General features: G+C 37.1%; 1 protein-coding gene across 1 annotated transcript in view; it reads left to right on the top strand.

Annotated features, from left to right (window-relative positions):
* Positions 1-256: 256 nt before the first annotated feature.
* LOC150092988 (nuclear receptor 2C2-associated protein) overlaps positions 257-17,812 on the top strand; it is a 142,911-nt gene continuing 125,355 nt past the window's right edge. The window contains exon 1 of the mRNA XM_090414120.1: positions 257-334. The gene's annotated coding sequence lies outside the window, so the exon portion shown is untranslated. The remainder of the gene's footprint in view (positions 335-17,812) is intronic.

Below are 17,812 nucleotides of genomic sequence, written 5' to 3'. Positions count from 1 at the left end.
TATTCCTGCCATCTATGAGTCATTGTAAGAAATAAATCACTATGTGTCATACGAGCCTTTTCGTCTTTTAAATGTTATTTAAAAGACGAAATCAGCATAAATCGGTGCGTCAATAGTTAGTCTTCTACTTCAAAGAAAAGTTGGACTACTGCTTAACACATTTTGTAAGAACTTCGCGAGACTATGTTTTTAATTAAACAAACTGTTATCATCATCAACTACGCACTGGCACTATTCTATTCTCTTGCAACGCGAATAAGAATGGACTTGCTCAGCATAGTGAGTCATACAGTCACGTTGTTACCACAATGAGAAGGTCATTAATTCAAATCACGTAAGTAAATATAGACCTTGTATTCTTTTTCCGATCAACCGTTGTATGTATAAAAGCAAGGTTGCTTGAACGTTCGATTAAATGGCGCGCACAACATAAATTGAGGAAATTATGAGCCTAAACTGTATACAGATATAGCAAAATTGCATATATGTTAATTTTCTCTACGATAGCGAACACATTTATCTAAATAGCCTGCACTTGCTAACGTTTACATGCAAAAATAAATTAGCATTAGAAAGAGCACGACAACATTTCCTTCTCAGGTGTTCTGACTTCACTGCACGATTGCTTGTCTGCTGGCCCTTCCCCCGCCTATCATAACAACCTCTACGAGATCGTCACCCCCACTCCCCCCTATTATCAGGGCAGTTAGTGAATATCATGCTCCATATCATGCAAGCGGCAGATTTTCGATAGAAAAACGACCGCTACGTGCAAGTGAAACATTCTAGATGGGCTGTGTGGTGTTTCTCGCTAATGGACTCCACTCTACAAGCTTGAGCGGCGGAGAAACAATCGATATTACAGCGAGGTGATCGTTAACGGCGTGTAGGCACTGCACGACATGACGTACGTCCGCCATTAATCACAAGTAACATCGCGTCCGCATGTCGTGGTTCGTTGCCCTTTGTACCTACAGTTTGCACGGTTTGTTTTCCTAGAGGCGACACGCTGAGGGGTAGGATGGACGGTGGGGGGGAGGGGAGGGCTTAGTTGGAAGATGTTAAATGTAAACACAACAACACGCAAACCAAAGTATGCTACATGGAGAGTTTGTATTTTTAGGCTTACCGTGTTTCACTATGAGGAAGTACATTTGCAGTTATTTTATATCTATACATTTCTAGTTCACCTATATTATGTCTACACATTTCTAGTTACACGACGTTTGTATATGAATATTACATCTACACCAATATTGGAACTAGTTACAGAGAGCAGACGACAAACTCAATTATTCACAAATGGATTCCATTACTGAGATATGTAAACAAACTCGGCGGAGTAATTTTCCCCTTGTGAATTCTGTTATTCGGTTGTTTTATTTGCAAAGTGTATCAACTGATAAACTTCGAATAATCTTTTGTGTTTACACAAATTTTGTAATATTTATAGAAACCGTAAGAGCGTCTACTGCAAATGTACGCTTTAAAGGCTTTTACTTAGCATTTCCACTTATCACGTATTCCAATTATGGCGTTCCACTAAGAAGAAGTGCATTACGATTGTAGCCATTTCCTGTCTACACATTTCCGATAAATATATATATTGCATGTAAATCAATATTTGAACAGGTTACGGATAGATAGCAGACGATAAACTGAATTATTCATAGACTGCATAGATGCAATACTTGAAATCGTCGTGCCTTTAATTTTATATTTTCGGTTGCTTTTATGTGAAAAATTCGTTAACCGTTTTCTGAACTTTATATAATCATTTAATTGATTCTCTATAGGAATTTTTGCTTTAAGAACGTTCAGTATTCCAACGACACAAATGGCAATTTTAAAATAAACAGAATTGTCGTAAGTCAATATCGTGGCCTCTAATATCCCCGTTTCAGATAAAATTATCGTCACATGGATGTCTACAGGGAACAGTAAGTTAATGGAATTAAGCGTCCTTCATGGAAAGTACCGCTGTGGATATTCGCTACCAAGCGGAATAATCAATCAAGACCGAGCGCAGTAGAAAAGGAATTAACGAAATAGCAATTAGTAGTAGGAGGTGCAGATCCTGTTGTATAATACACGGGGCTTATTGAAGAGATGGAAATTTAGGGTAAAGGCGGAGCCATTTCTAGGTTGCGCTTTAAATGGAATGTGTACGCTTGGAGATTCGTGGTATGCGACAGCAATTATGATTGAATGTTATAAAATATTAAACATACTAACAAGTAGTGCACTCATGTAAACATAGAGATGTATTTGATAGATTTAAATGTATCAAGGTATTAGGTCATTAAAATGTATCAATGTATATTGATACATTTTAATGACCTAGTACGATTTTTTTTTCGTTCTGTTTTCTTTATATTCGAGATCCAAATATTTTTAGACGCTTCGTCAGTGTTAATGTTTATTTATTTTTATTCCAGGCCGACCATTGTTTTAAATCAATGTTAGACCAATATTTTCTTTTTCCATTTGATTCATTGCTTTTATTTCTATTCTTTGGGCTGTTGTTGTGTAGTTGCTTAGATTATAACCACTAGAAAATTGATCGGTGGCAATCATTTCTCTCTCTTTGTCTACCTACGTAATTAAATAGTTTTGTTTATTTAATTGTTGATTTTAAGAATAATTAAATTTATTGGTTTTGTCCAGAGAATACAAGCAATTTATCGACAAAAATTACAACCAATATTATTATATAAGATGGTGCCTTATCTGTTCGTGTGGACCTTAATGATTGCTGAATCATTATACGTTACATAAATAAATGACAGTATGTACTGCTTCCGTACACAGACCAACCCGTTTGTGACCCAGTGGGAAGATACTTCCGTTACTTCCAAATATTCTTTGTTCAAATCCAGCTTAACTACAGCCCATTCTTTTGGCTTTTTATACGGGCGGAAATAGAAACAACTGAAAACATATCGGATGCAATTCATTTCGTCTGAATTAAAAATAGGAAAAATAGGTTGGAGAACTTGTGAGTGGAGAGGCGAGTACCATGAGCGAAGGATGTGTGTGAGAGAGATCGGTACACAAGACAGGAAACTGGGTAGAGTCCGAATGGACAGGGAGACACTGTGTGAAAAGTGTGGATGCTGGATACAGAAGCAGGTGAGTGGACAGGAAAGAATTAAAATGGCCAGGTATGTGGAATGGGGGGGGGGAACATTTAGGTCTGCGGAGGGTGCAGGATCGGAGAGGAAGAGCCTGAGGTTTTATGGACGTGTCACATCTGATAAGTGGTGGCGACGGGACTTCTTATAGAACCAGAAATGAACTGTTATGTTTGTATAGAAATGCCAAAAGTATCCGAAATAAGGGGAACGAAATCGATGAATTGATCGGGTTCTTTCGCCCGAAAACTATTGGAATAAGTGATGCGTGGTTAGATAAGGATAACATCCTAACACGAATAGAGATGGGGGAGGATGTGATGCTTTCGTAAAGACACAGCAGAAAGAAAGGAAGGAGGAGGAGTTACGTCCATCCAAGTTAGAGATACAAGGAGCACGATGGTGTGAAGTAGCGATGAATAGGACGAAATATTTACTTCAGGGACTTGGTAGTATATCCCCACGTGTCTTGAGGGAATGTTCCAGGGAGTTGACACAAACTTTAACTTATATTTTTAACATAATTTTAGATTTACCCTAGTTCAGAAGGAGTGGAAAGAGAACAGAATTGTCCCGCTTCATAAGGGAGATGATAAGACTAATTCTCGGAATTACAGACCTGTCAGTTTGTCTGGCGTTGTAGTCAAGGTGTTAGAGAGAATAGTGAGAACCACAGTTGACACACGATTGCGAACCACAAGGTGACAGATGCATTGGACAAAGGGGACTCATACACAGTGGTATATTTAGATATTGCAAAGAATCCTGCATGACAAACTAATAATTAAACTGGAATGGATCGGATTGGATAGTAGATTATTGCGCTGAATTGGAGATTTGCTGTATGGGGTGCGATAACCGAGGAAGATCATTGTTTGTGTGCTCCAAAGGTTTGTTTTGGGACCGTTGCTCTTTAGCTTGTATGTTAATAAATGAAAGGTTTTGAATGGTAAGAGCCAATTGTTTGCAGTGATGCAAAGTTGGGAAGAACTATTAGGAATAGAACACACACACACACACGTGTATGTTGTGGCTTTGCAACAACATACACACGTGTATGTTGGAAGGATAGGAGCGCCAACTAAAATTTTGCACACTGCAAAATAATGGTAGATAGGGAGCTAAAACGTGCTATTGGGTATAGGGGCGCCAACTAAAGTTTTGCACACAGGCGCCGGAAACTACTGGCGCGCCCCTGGGATCAAGTTGAGTGGTGTGAGCATATGGGTGAGGAAGAAAGATGATGCTTTGTGTTATTAACTAAAACAACACATAATTGTATTTATATTTGGCATATTATCAGTGCTTATGAACACACTTCCGCATTATCTACAAATAATATTCATCCGTGTGTAACTAACGAGTAATTATATTTGAACTGTGTGCGACGGAAGATGTTCGGTTTTGACCCGATCTTATTTCCACACGTTTACTAAACTCTTCACCTCCAGACGCCACTTTAGATTAATTTATAGACGTTTCAAAATTTTAAATTAAATTAAAATGAAGAATTTAAGTAAAAAAGGTTTCTTTAAACTTAGAGGAAAAGAATAACTTGAACAAAGAAGCCACTGCACTTCCTTATTTGTAACGCATACAGTGGCGGCTCGTGGCTTGAAATCGTGGGGGTGCTGCAACTTTCGAAATATACATACACACTTGTAAGTACAGTGTATACGTGTTTGGATAAAATATCAAAATTATGGTAAAAAAAATTAAACATGAAAAAATATTGTTTATTATCGATAAAATTATACAGTTTGGTATAATTCAAAATTACTTAAAAATAAAATTCATTCTTCTTGTTTTGTTTCGAGCGAAAAGGTCAATAACTTTTTCCTTGATATTTCTGTGACTGTTGAAGAATTTTTTTTTTTCTCCGTTGAAATCATCGCAAGTGCATTTAATCTATACTGATTCATAGGGTTCCTCAGAAATGTTTTTATTCTCTTTAATGCTGAAAAACAGCGTTCAGGCTCTGTCATAGGAATTGTCAAGAGAATTTTTATCCATACAGTAATTTCACTAAGAACACAATCTAAATTATTTTCGGTTATAAATTTTAACAAGTCAATTAATTTACAATAATCATGCATGTCGGGTCTACTCTAGAATACTCGAAGTTCAGTTTCAAGTTTTTCTTTATTGATCATGGGATATATCGTGTTTACAGAGTAAACACGATAAGCACTACGAACACTCTACTACTGACGCAAACTGCATATGAACAACAATGGAACTGCGCGACGGACAGTGCCGCATCACGCTAATAGCTCGCATCTCACTATGACGTGTATATGCTTGCGCGCGTAGCAGTATGACACTGTGGTAAACACAGTGCTGCTAGCGTCTTACGCCCCCCCCCCAAGTGCTACAAGATGGATTTTTATTATTTTTTATACAAAATAAGAGAATTGTATAGGATCGTTGATGATAAAATTAAATATTACAAGCAAATATAAATAAATTAATAAATATATTTATATATCGAGAAAAATTGGGGATGCTGCAGTTCCGCAGTGCACGAGCCGTCCCTGAACGCATATTTGTTATGCTTTGAAACCCGATATGGTATAGTAATAGAAATAAAGTTATATAATAAAGCAACACTCGCGCGATATCTTTTTATCACATGCTTTCAAAAATTCGAATCTCCCCCCCCCTCTCTCGCACGCACACACACACACATACACAAAATGCATATCAGACTCATATCGTCTCTCCAGCGGTCCCTTCTAATTCTCACTAAAATAGATTTTACAGAAATTTGATATTTGAAAACCATATTAAAACTTTCGATCTCAATTTTTGGTTTAAAATTGACATTTTTTTTCTTTTTAATTGTGGCAAGTAGCAAACTCATCTGTAGTGATACAAAGTGGTATTATTCTGACTGGAGGGAATTTAATGAAGTTTGATATTTAGGATCTCGACTAAAATTTGTTGACGCATCTAAATTTTAATCTGGTCATTTTTTAGATACCACCTAGTTAACTGATCAGGAAACAAACCACCAGGGCTACTCTTAAAGCAACACTTCTCTTCTCATACAATAATCAATCAACTTTTAACATCTTAAGTTTGTGTGCCCACACAAAGCACGATGTGATCATTTGTATTATTGTCATCTTTCATGGATTTAAAGAAACACGGGTGTTTTCATGCTGTTTCAAGGTAAGACACTCATTTACATCGTACGCCATTCTTCCGTCATGGGTGTATGGACGCTATGTTCCGTATCTTCCTAAACATCAACTAGATGCAACCTTTGAACTGCTTATGCAGTGACATCGTTAAGATACTTACAGGAAACCGGATTATCACTCTATAATTATCCTCATGAAATTATAATAGTTATCATACCGGTCATTGTACTGTAATGAAACGGGATTAGTTGGTACAGCACTTCATAGACGTGCTGGTAAATTGTGGCTCGCTTATTATCTGTAAATTCATTAATTACGTCATTAATTCCTATTTGCAACGAGTTCGCTTCGTAATTTGCATTTGAAAGACGTTAAAGACATGGATTCGACAGGATTTACGATTTATTTTAATCACTTTCTTCACACACACACACATGAAAATGCATTTGAATAAATACACACATTTTCGACTTATGTAATCACGCCTGGCTCATTAAAAACAACTTTCGTTTGAGGTATGTTTTTTCCTTTCTCCCCAAGGATAATCCCCCCCCCCCTCTTAATAGAATTTTGATGCATAGAAATGTATTGGTATTCCTTCATTATTCATTCTTTTCATATGCTCCACTTTCAAGTAGGACTGGCGTTCTACAAACGGTGCCTCCAATGCACAAAGGGTCCTGGATGGTTTAAAATACAAGAAACGAAAAGTGAAATTATTTAGGAGTCCCTACGTACCAGGGATCCTCCATGCAGAGCATCTAATTTCCCAGAGGCCTGATTTTTAGTCAAAAATTTATAACGAGCGAACTTTCTGTACTTTCCAGCTTGTTTGTCTTATGTTGTTCCCTATTTGTTGTAGCCTATATTCATCTCAATTACTTGTTATCTGCTTTTGTTCTTATTTGCAATTCTTCGTGTCTCTGCTACGTAGATTCGGGATAGGAGAAAACATTTGTCCTCAATATGTTGCTAAGCTGAATGTTTATTGGAAACATTAGCCACTTTTTAATGATCCGTCTGAAATAATATACAAAAGAATTAAATTATTGCAAAACGGATTCGTAATAACATTTTGATGATTTTTTTTGGCACTTCTTCAATAAGTTTGCAAAGAAACGCAGGTTTTTTTATAGGATCATTATAAAGCACATTTACAAACTCAATTTGCTGTATCCGAGACGATTATTGGGTACACAATTGCTATTCATAGTATTTTCAATGTTTTAGCTAATAGCTGTGATAACATTAAGTTGCCAGATGGCAGCACAGACTACTGCTGACAATGCGCACGTCATTTCCTGCTATATTTCATATGAATAGATTTGTCATTCTTTTGGCATCAACTAATGGATGTGAATATAGAGTAAGCAATACAGTTGTACTACAAAACCAAGTTAAAACATTAGCATTAGTGAAACAAGATCACGCTTGTTATATATATTATATTAAATAACAAGCGTTACATTAACTGTGGTTAATGGAATTTTAATTCGCTGTTTTCGGATTGTGTTGTCAAAATCTGTGCGATGTCAGTTGTATCTGTGTTTAGTTTCCCGAGATTCAAACTCGGGCATTTTAATGTATTGCTATCAGATAATACTGGTGTCATTTCCTGTAGAAATGGTATTATTTATTTCTATAGAAGTTATTTTAATTTAGCAGTATAAAAAAATGTCTTAACTTTATGATTTATCTTACTACGAAATGTAATGCAATCTATCTTTAAATTTTTATATTTAATTTTGAGGAAATTAGATAATTAGGATATAAGATTGTTAATTATATTTTCATGATATGCTAAAGTTTTAAAATGAATTCACACAGGCAGCTACTGAAAATGATAGAAATTTTTTAAAGTAACACTTATGTATTATGCTACTTAAAAAACGTTCTAGCTTATATGCATACTACAGCATACATTTTAGATGGTCACAAATGTTAAGATTTGATAATTTGCAATTGCGAAATTCGGCAAAACAAAATTGTCTCGAGTACATAAGCTCTAAACAGGTCGATATGCCATAATGCAGCTCTTTCAGACATTTTGATAGTTCTGGAGAAAACCACGGGAATATTGACAGTCGAAAATTTAATCCCCAAACTGCTGTGTTATTATTATTATTACGGACGACTCCAGGGAGTCCTTAGACTCATCGAGGGGGCCCTAAACATAATGTCCACACAACTATTCGACATTCTCACAGTATCTATCATACCTTGCCTTGAACTCATTCACTATCATAGCACCCACAACAGACTCTGGCAGCTTATTCCACTCATTTACCACTCTAAAAGTAAAGAACCCAGCTCTAACACCCTTGCTAACCACACCCTTTCCCAGCTTCCATAGATGTCCCCTAGTTTTCCCACCACCAGTCCTGATCTCAAAAATATCCTCTGATCCTATAGAACCCCTTTAGCAATTTGAATGTCTCAATCATACTCTCCTTTTCCGCCTATCAACTAATTTCTGCAACTCACAAATCTTCAACCTGTTCTCATAAGGTTCATTTCATACACCTGCTATCATCTTGGTCACTCGCCTCTGGATCCTCTCCACCTCCTCCCCATCAAGAAGAAACCTAGGTGACCAAATCTGGGCACAGTAGTCGAGATGAGGTCTTATCAAGGCTCGGTACAGAGGTACAATAACTTGCTTGTCTCTGCTCGTCAAAGTATTTTTCAACAACCAAGTGAGTTGATGAGCTGATTTAGCCACTTTTGCAATGTGCCCCCTAAACTTCATCTCCCTATCCACCAACACTCCCAAGTCCCTGGCCTCATCATTCTCCTGGAGTACAGTTCCACCAATGTGGTATACTACTGCTAATCTTTTCACTCCAAAATGCATAACCTTACATTTTGTCATATTAAATATACATCCGTTCTCCTTAGCTCAGAACTCCAATCTATCCAAGTCTTCCTGCAAGATTTTGACATCTGCATTCTCTATTGCCCTACCTAACTTTGCATCATCAGCAAACAAATGAACTGTTCCTCTTAGATCTTTCCCTATGTCGTTAATGAACAAATTAAACAGCAGTGGTCCAAGAACAGAACCCTGCAGCACACCACTAGTCACAGGCCGTCTTTTGGACTCTACTCTTGAATAAACTGCTCTCTGATATCTCTCCATCAACCACCCACCTATCCATCTCACCAACCCTATGTCCATTCCTATATGTTGTAGTTTACGGATTAGAATTCCATGTGGCATCCTGTCAGATGCCTTAGCCAGGTCCAGCAGTATCACTATAAACCCATTACCCTTATCCAGTTCAGCCGTCAGGGTGTTATAAAACTTGAGCAAGTTACTGAGGCATGATCTACCCTTCACAAGGCCATACTGTCCCCCCGCACAGTATCTCATTATCATCAATCCATTCCTGTATTTTCCCCTTGACTACTTTCTCCAAGACCTTGACAACGACTCTTGATATGCTGATCGGTCGGTAATTTGCAACAGTAGTCTTGAATCCTCCTTTATGCAGTGGAACTTTCCCCTCTTTCCACACCTTCGGGACTAAACCAGACCCAAGACTCAGATTAAACAACATGGTCAAGGGCACTGATAATTCATTAGCCGCTTCGCGTAAGACCCGTGCCGGTATACCATCCAATCCCACAGATATACCCATTAAGGTTCTGTAATAGACTATTCACCTCCACTTCATTCATCACAATTCCCGTATAAACTAATGGTTCCTTCATTTTTTCAATGTCACCACCTGGATGATATACTCTTGCAAAGTGTTCGCTCAGTAATTCCACTATATCGGCTGATTCAGTGACCTCCTTACCATCCTCATTCCTTAAAATCATTCTGCCGTGTGCAGTTTTTTTTTTGCTTACAGCATATTGAAAGAACTGTTTGGGATTCTCTTTAGCTTGCATAGCTAGTTTCCTTTCATAATCCGCTTTTGCTTTTTTTACCACACTCGTTACCCTTCTGGCCTGCGCTTTATACCGTTCGTGTGCCTTCAGGTCACCTTTCTCTTTAAATTCCCTCCACAGTTGTTTCTTTTTTTTGCAGCTCAAGCTTAATGGTGTTATTCATCCATTTAATCCCTACTTGTTTTACTATTCGGACCCTAGGGATACAATCAGCCATAACCTCCTGTAAATGCTCCTTGACCACTTCCCATGCTCTATTGACATCCAGCCCTTGCAGTTGTACATGCCATGGCACTGATCCAAGCAATCTCCTAAACTTGTCATACTTGCCAGCACGGTAATTCCACATATACCCTGTCTTAATCGAAAATTCCACACCTTTAGCCACCTCCCAGGTCAAGCTCTCACCAGTAGGTGGAAACATGGTCATATTCATTACAGTCAAATTCTCAGATGCTATTACCAGGTCAAGCACTCTCAAACCCCTAGTATTTTGACTTACATGCTGTCTCAGATAGTTATCCCTTAATAATTGAATAAAATCAATTTCCTTCCTCACGTGTGTCCTCTCCTTCTTCCAATCAATGTTACTATAGTTGAAACCCCCCATAATAATTACCCTCCTTCCACTCATTTCATCAATTTGTTTATGCATACTATCTCCACCATCTATTCCATCACCTGGTCTATAGCAGTACCCAACTATATATTTTGTTCTGCCAGTCTCAATCTTACACCAAATAGCCTCAAATGAGCTCTTTTCACTATCCTGCAATACAACTTCAATTCTCCTTGGCTGCAGTTCATCAGCTATCATCAATAACACCCCCCCCCATTTTATTCTCTCTGTCCCTCCTAAACACACTATAACCTACACATTCTATCGCACTAACTATATCATCTTCCGTCAGCCATGTTTCACTAATGCCAATAACCTGTGGCTAGAAAGAGCCAACCAAGGCCAAAAATTCTTCCTTCTTGTTCCTAATACTCCTGGCATTAGTATACATGAAATGCAGAGGTCCCTTTGTCCCACCCCTATCTTGATGCGTTATTCTAACTATCCCATTCCGATTTCTTGTCCTTAGTACTGGCTCGAGTACATTATATACATTCTTACACTCAACTGTCTCACTGATGTCCGCACATCCACTTACCCCCCCCCTCCTTGGTAGTTCTAGTTTCCCTGGTTCTGCACATCCATTTTCACTTCATTCAGCAACACTTTTTTCCAGTCTCCGAACACCAAATCCATTCAAATACAGGCCATCCATCTTGTATAAATCCTTTCGCCCATCAAACTCATTCCACACGTCCACGAATTCCACACCACACCGTCTGCATAACCTGCGCATAAAGTTATTTGCGATTATGGCCCTCCTCCTCTCTGTCATACCGCGGAAACAGACTTACCATCCTAACTCTGTCACTCGTTTCTTTCGCTACCTTTAACAATACTTTTAAGTCCTCCCTCATAAAAAATTTATCTCCTTTCAATTCATTCGTACCCGGCACAACTATGAATTCTTTCACCCTCTGTTTTTGCCCTCTAATACTCTCACTTGCATCCTTAAATTTCACACCCGGTAAGTACGATTTAGTTAAACTCCCATCTATTCACTTCTCTTAATAACGAGTCACCATACAACACTCTTTCCTTCATTTCAGAAACTCTCCCACTCTTACGCTTATTTTTACTTTCAAACACTTGTTTATTTTCGTTAGCCGAGGCACTCTGGAAAGAGTTTTGCAGGTGCTCAACTCTCGCTGCGCGTTGTGTATCACTGCGCGCATCCTAGCGATCTAATTCCCTACAAATAATTCCTCAATTTTTTCATCATTTAAATCATTTTCTCTCTCTGTATAGTTGCTTTCACTCTCTCTTTGATCACCGCTCTCATTGCCATCTTGTACAACATCGCAATTCCCTATTTTCACTCACGTTCTGACTTTCTTCAAACATAACTATCTCAGGACCTGACACATACTTCAATTCCTCACTTTGCTTACACTTTCTGCACATTCTCCCACCACTATCACTTTCCATCCAAACTCCAGCCTCCTGCGGGAATGCATACATCCCACATACATCACATTGGACAAACTCCCTCACATTACATTTTTTGAACAAAGGCGTCGTATTTTTGGACGCCATTATCTTACGTGGCATTGGCGCCATGTGCTATTCTATGAAACGTATCGTTAAAATACTAAGTTTAAATAAAACGTAATTCACACCAAAATCACACAGACGCAACAAACTACCAAAAATAAACAAAACTACGTTAAAATTTAAACCAATATTCCAATTTTCACTTAAAATTATACTTAGCTTTCAGGAGCTCTCTGAAAACACTACACACCATGTAGCCCTCTGTGTTAAAACATGCTAAGCCTAATATCACATTAGAATTTAGTAGGCGATGTTTATTTGTTTTGCAATACCTATTTATGCTACTTCTATTTACGCTGCAACGTTGTAATGTTCGTTGATAAACTGGTCCTGAGTTCAAGCCTACTGTACTCAATAGGAATTTTTTTGTTAGTAAAATGAATGATATTTTAATAATAATTACTTTTTGCTAATACTGTATACACAAAGGTTCATATAACGATAACCAGAATAAGCTAAAAACAAAATAGCTTGTTTTAAATTTGTTTACAAAGCGATTAGTTTCGTTTTAATTACAAGGAAATTCTTCTTGTTTGAAAGAAATGTCACGCGGCTAACTTACAAACAGTCCACGAAGACAACAAATACAGTATTAAGTAGAATTCCCATAATTCAAATGATTTCTGACATTGTGTCCATTGTCGTGCACGTTAGCATTTTCTTGTTTGGGTATTTGGTTGACCATAGCTAGGAAACATTCTTTCCTATTAATGTTAGCGTTCTCGCATGTTTCTCTCGGTCACGTGATAACAACGGTGTAAGATTTCGGAATCATTTCATAGAAGTTTGATGCTTTTCTGTTAGGATGTGATTATATATATAATTACTCCCCGACTTCACAGAATTTAATGAAGTTTCGTATTATTTAGGATCGCTATTAAAATTTACTGAGTTTAATTTGGACGGCTTAATTGGCAAAATCAGGAAAAGAAAATTAAAATAATGTCTACAGTACATCATCAAAAAACAACTCATGGTCCAATTATGATAAGGAATGAACTTTTTTAATGATCTACAACTATTTCCTTATTCATTTCATTTCGGTATTTAAAAGTATCTTAGTCTATTAGCATCTTAGTTTTTGAGACGATCTGATAATAGCAGCTGTCGCGAGACAATAGTTGTCGCATCAATATCCGACAAGGAAGTCACGTGCAAGGAGAGAAAGAAAAAATTATATAAACAGGAAATTTGCGTTATCTATTTATTAGTCAGCTTCTGCACGCGACAAGAAATCCTTTACTAAGCTGCCATTTTTGTCAGTGGATAGCATGAATACTTTGTTCCAACCAGCTGTTGTTTTTTTTTTTTTTGAATCATTCTAAAAACAACAACAAAGAAAAGTGACAAATTGCGTACGAGTAATAAGGCAGTTTGAAAATGCAAGAACGTTAATTCATAGTCTGCGACCATCAACAGTTTTTGCTAGTCATGAAGGGATGCTGTGTCACAACCATCACCGATGTGGAGTGTATTGTAGAAGTGTTTACAAAGCCATACAAATTGCAAATGTTGCGAAGCCATCATTACTTAAGGTGACAGGAAGCAAGGCATGACTTTGTACACGTATCATCGCTTTGAATACGGAAAAAAAAAAGATTTCATCTAATTATCAGTGACGAATACACGTTGAAGTGAACGTCTTGTTCTTTGAATATCACAGAGGTTGAGCTCATGCTTTATTTTTTTTTCTTTCCGATCTTTTAAATTTTTTTCTTTGTTTTTACTTTTTTATTCTTTATTTTATATTTTTTTGTCTTTACATAAACAATAGAAATTTTGTTCTGGTCTAAATCATAGACGTGAAAGGAATTTTTCCTATCAGAAATTTTTTTTTAAATTTTTTCTTCTATTTTTCTTACTTTTTCATAGTTTTTCATTCGCAAAAGCTGACAAACTTGCTCGAGAACACACGAAGTTAACAAATAATATACTAGCCTTTAGTTGCTTTGGTCGTAGTTCCATCCAACGGCATTCCTTGCAAAATGCATAACACACTCGTCTCGTGGCCGTGCTTAACATCGACATAATTTTAACTGACTTCCCCTAAAGGAAAGAGCGCTTACTAGAAAAGTAATTGATCATTTTCCCCCTTGTTTCCTTAAAAATGTTTCAAGTTATACATACTGGTCTAACTGGTGGATTAGACAAGCAGCGAGTTGGTATACAAACTCTCTTTAGAACTTACTTCATTGGACTTATTCATGTTAATTATTATTAATGATGAGAATTGCCAACCACCATTGTCCACAAAATACTGGACATGATACATGCAACTGCTGTTCTTTTTTACTCTTCATATATGATGCAGCGAGGAACAAGACGGTGAGTGATCCTGGGATATGGGATGCAGCATAACTGACAATCTATTCATAAATTGATGAATCAGATATTCATCATTTATGTTTTTTTTTTTTTTTCCTTCTTGTATATTCCACCCGCGTATAGTATATTGGCACTGTAGGTGGGCTAAGGATGAAGCTACTCCAGACCTTCAATAAACAGAACAAGAGTCTCACATTCATCTCCCAAGTAAAGACAGTTACAAACATCCAGCCCACTACGAGATTCGAACCCACAACCTATTCATTGTGGTTAACTTTATTTTTTTAAATAACGTTCTATGCAAGGAGAAGCGAACCTGTTTTTGTAGTTGAATAATTAATGTATTTTACATGTGGTGGAATAAAGAAGGTTATAAGTGGAAGTGGTGGACAATTAGATTCCGAAAAAGTCAGCAGTATATCTTGGAAATTATAAGGAAACACATTGCCAAGTTGCCCATTGACATTGTAAAAAATGAATGTTTTCTTCATTTAGTAAGGGATGTCTGTAATCATAGGTCGTGAAAGGTTGAGCTCAAGTAATTACAGAACACATCAAGATTCCAATGGTAAACCAAAGATGCTCGTATTTCTTTTTAGATATTGAAGCTATTACCAAACTAGAATTTTTAGATATGTCGTCAAGAGAGAGAGAGAGAGTTCAGGGGTAATATTTTCTCACCGTAATAAATGTTATGGAGAACAAATTGTTCTTTTGCGATCTACTGTATTTTTTGTTCATTAAAAAAAAGCAGAAACGATGGAAGTGATTGCAGATCATGGTGACACGATTCATTATCACAAATGAATTGTGATAATGAATCACAATTGTTGAAAACTTAGCGGTTTTTGGCTTACGACACTATAGATATAATTTTGTTTTCCTTTTTGCTACTAAAAGTGATCTAAATAACACCACAGTTGAGTTTAATGTTAAGGGAACACATTTTAATGGGTCGTTTTCCTCCACCCAACTGCGGGCCTGGTTGACAGAGGGGGACAGTTATATTTATGCGATCCACAGATCATGATAGCACTATGAGGTGGATGCTTTTATGAGACTACAATCCAAAGATCAACTGGCGCACACTCTGTTTGATCACATCAAAGTTTTTGTGGCCAAGCTCAAACTTTGGGAGGCACAACTCGCAAAAAAAAAAAAAAGACAACTCATTTTCAGCTTGTCGCTGAGTCCAACTGCTCGTCTCTTGATGAATACGCTACAAAATTAGCCGTGTTGCGAAGTGAGTTCGAAGAGAGATTTAGTGATCTTCGTAACCAACAGTCTTCTTTAGATTTATTTTCAATGCCATTCGGTGTCAATGCTGCCGAAATGCCAGGCTCAGTACAAATGGAGCTGCTTGAACTCCAAAACAACTCTTCTTTGAGAGAAAAATTATTCAATGGGCCTTTGCTTACATTTTACAAAGACTACATTTCTAAGGATGCATTCCCTAATCTTCGCCGACATGCTTTGAAGAAGCACATACTTAAGTGAGCAGTTCTTCTCCAGAATGAAACATGCGAAGTCCAAGACAAGAACTCGCATTACGGACCAACATTTCGAGAATACTCGGCGCATAGCGACTTCCAACATTGATGCCAACATCAACAAGCTGTTCAAGGAAACACATTGCCAAGTTGCCCATTGACATTGTAAAATGTTTTCTTCATTAAATTATCTTTTTTCGAGTATTGATTGTATTTACTTATCATGAACCCGACTCCTACCTACGCTCTTAAAGCTGAGTTTGCTTATTTTTATAGGATTTTATGTAAAGTATCAAATGCACAGCGTTCCTTGTGAATCTGGAAAGCATCATACAATTCTAAATACCGCAGTATAGCTTAGTGGCCCGCGGGCTTCATTGAAATTTTTAATGCGTCCGCACCGTCTGAAAGGTTGATGACCCCCTGCTTTAGGTGGTGGATGATTTTGGAGATCTGAATTGGCTAGAAAAAATTTGCATATTGGGTTTCTAGAACCGGAGCTTCCAGATTATCAGTTAATCTAAGTACGGTGTACTTTAGGTTATCGTGGGAGGACTGGAAGGAAAGTCATTAATTTTAAACTTCAATTGATATTTTCGTAAACGATTCAAACACAAACTCCTTAATGGAGGAATAATAATGTACAGATATACAAACTGATCTAATATGTACTTACATATTTTTAAAAAGCATCTAAAAATTAAAGTTTTTTTAATGACGTGAAATTCTTCTCGTAAAGTTTACTGTTGATATCTTTTGAACAAAAGGCCAGTGACACGTTAAGATCGGTTCCCCCATTATACGGAACAGAAATTTGCCCAGTACCAGTAGCATATATCGTACATTACTAAGTTCGAATGGGTAAACATCATATTTTAATCTTCTCGACTGCCTCCATTTAATTTTGTAGTTTACTTGAGTGAGTTTAGATAATTTAACCTCATATCCACGTGATTCACATCGGTTGATTTAGTTTGTCGAGCAGAATAATAATAATAATAAAAACGTTTAATCAATATTTCTCATCAGTCAATGAGGCATCTTCAGGGAAACAATATTAAATTTACTAAAAATATTCCCCCTTATTTACTAAATTTATTGAAAAAATAAGTATTTTGAAAAATATGCTCTTGATACTACCATTCTCAAACCTTCAATCTGGTTAAGATACGCTGATGATCTGTTTTCTATTTAGCCACATAGCTCAGGTACGTTAGATCTTATCATTCAAATATAGTGCGGGCGAAGGTAGCCAACCTTATCTCAAGTTGGCTACCTTCACTCGCAAAGGAACCTAAGGATCCTCCACCTTCTCTATCAGAAGAACATAAGAAATACATCTGCCACCATAAGTATGGTTAGTCAGGGCTTGCTGAACATGCCTCGGATAGCTTGCACAGGCTCAAATAGAAAAAAAAAAAAACTAGCATCAATAGCAGAATTTTTTTAAAAATAACGACCTAATCTTAATAAATATGGTTGTATTAAACTTCTCAAGATTTGGGAAACTTAATTTCTTAGGCCTCCCGCCTAACACAGCTAAGGCTAGCTAGCAGCTTCCATAGAGAGCGCCTTTCATAGGACTTTAGGCTTTTAGTCTAATCATTTCCACTTTTTGTTGCAGATGTGTTTGTTTTTGCAATTTTA

The sequence above is a fragment of the Typopeltis vanoorti genome, chromosome 24, assembly GCF_054136105.1.
Source record: "Typopeltis vanoorti isolate ZY-2024b chromosome 24, IOZ_Tvanoo_1.0, whole genome shotgun sequence".
NCBI lineage: Eukaryota > Metazoa > Arthropoda > Arachnida > Uropygi > Thelyphonidae > Typopeltis > Typopeltis vanoorti.
This window is presented reverse-complemented; position numbering and strand designations above follow the sequence as displayed.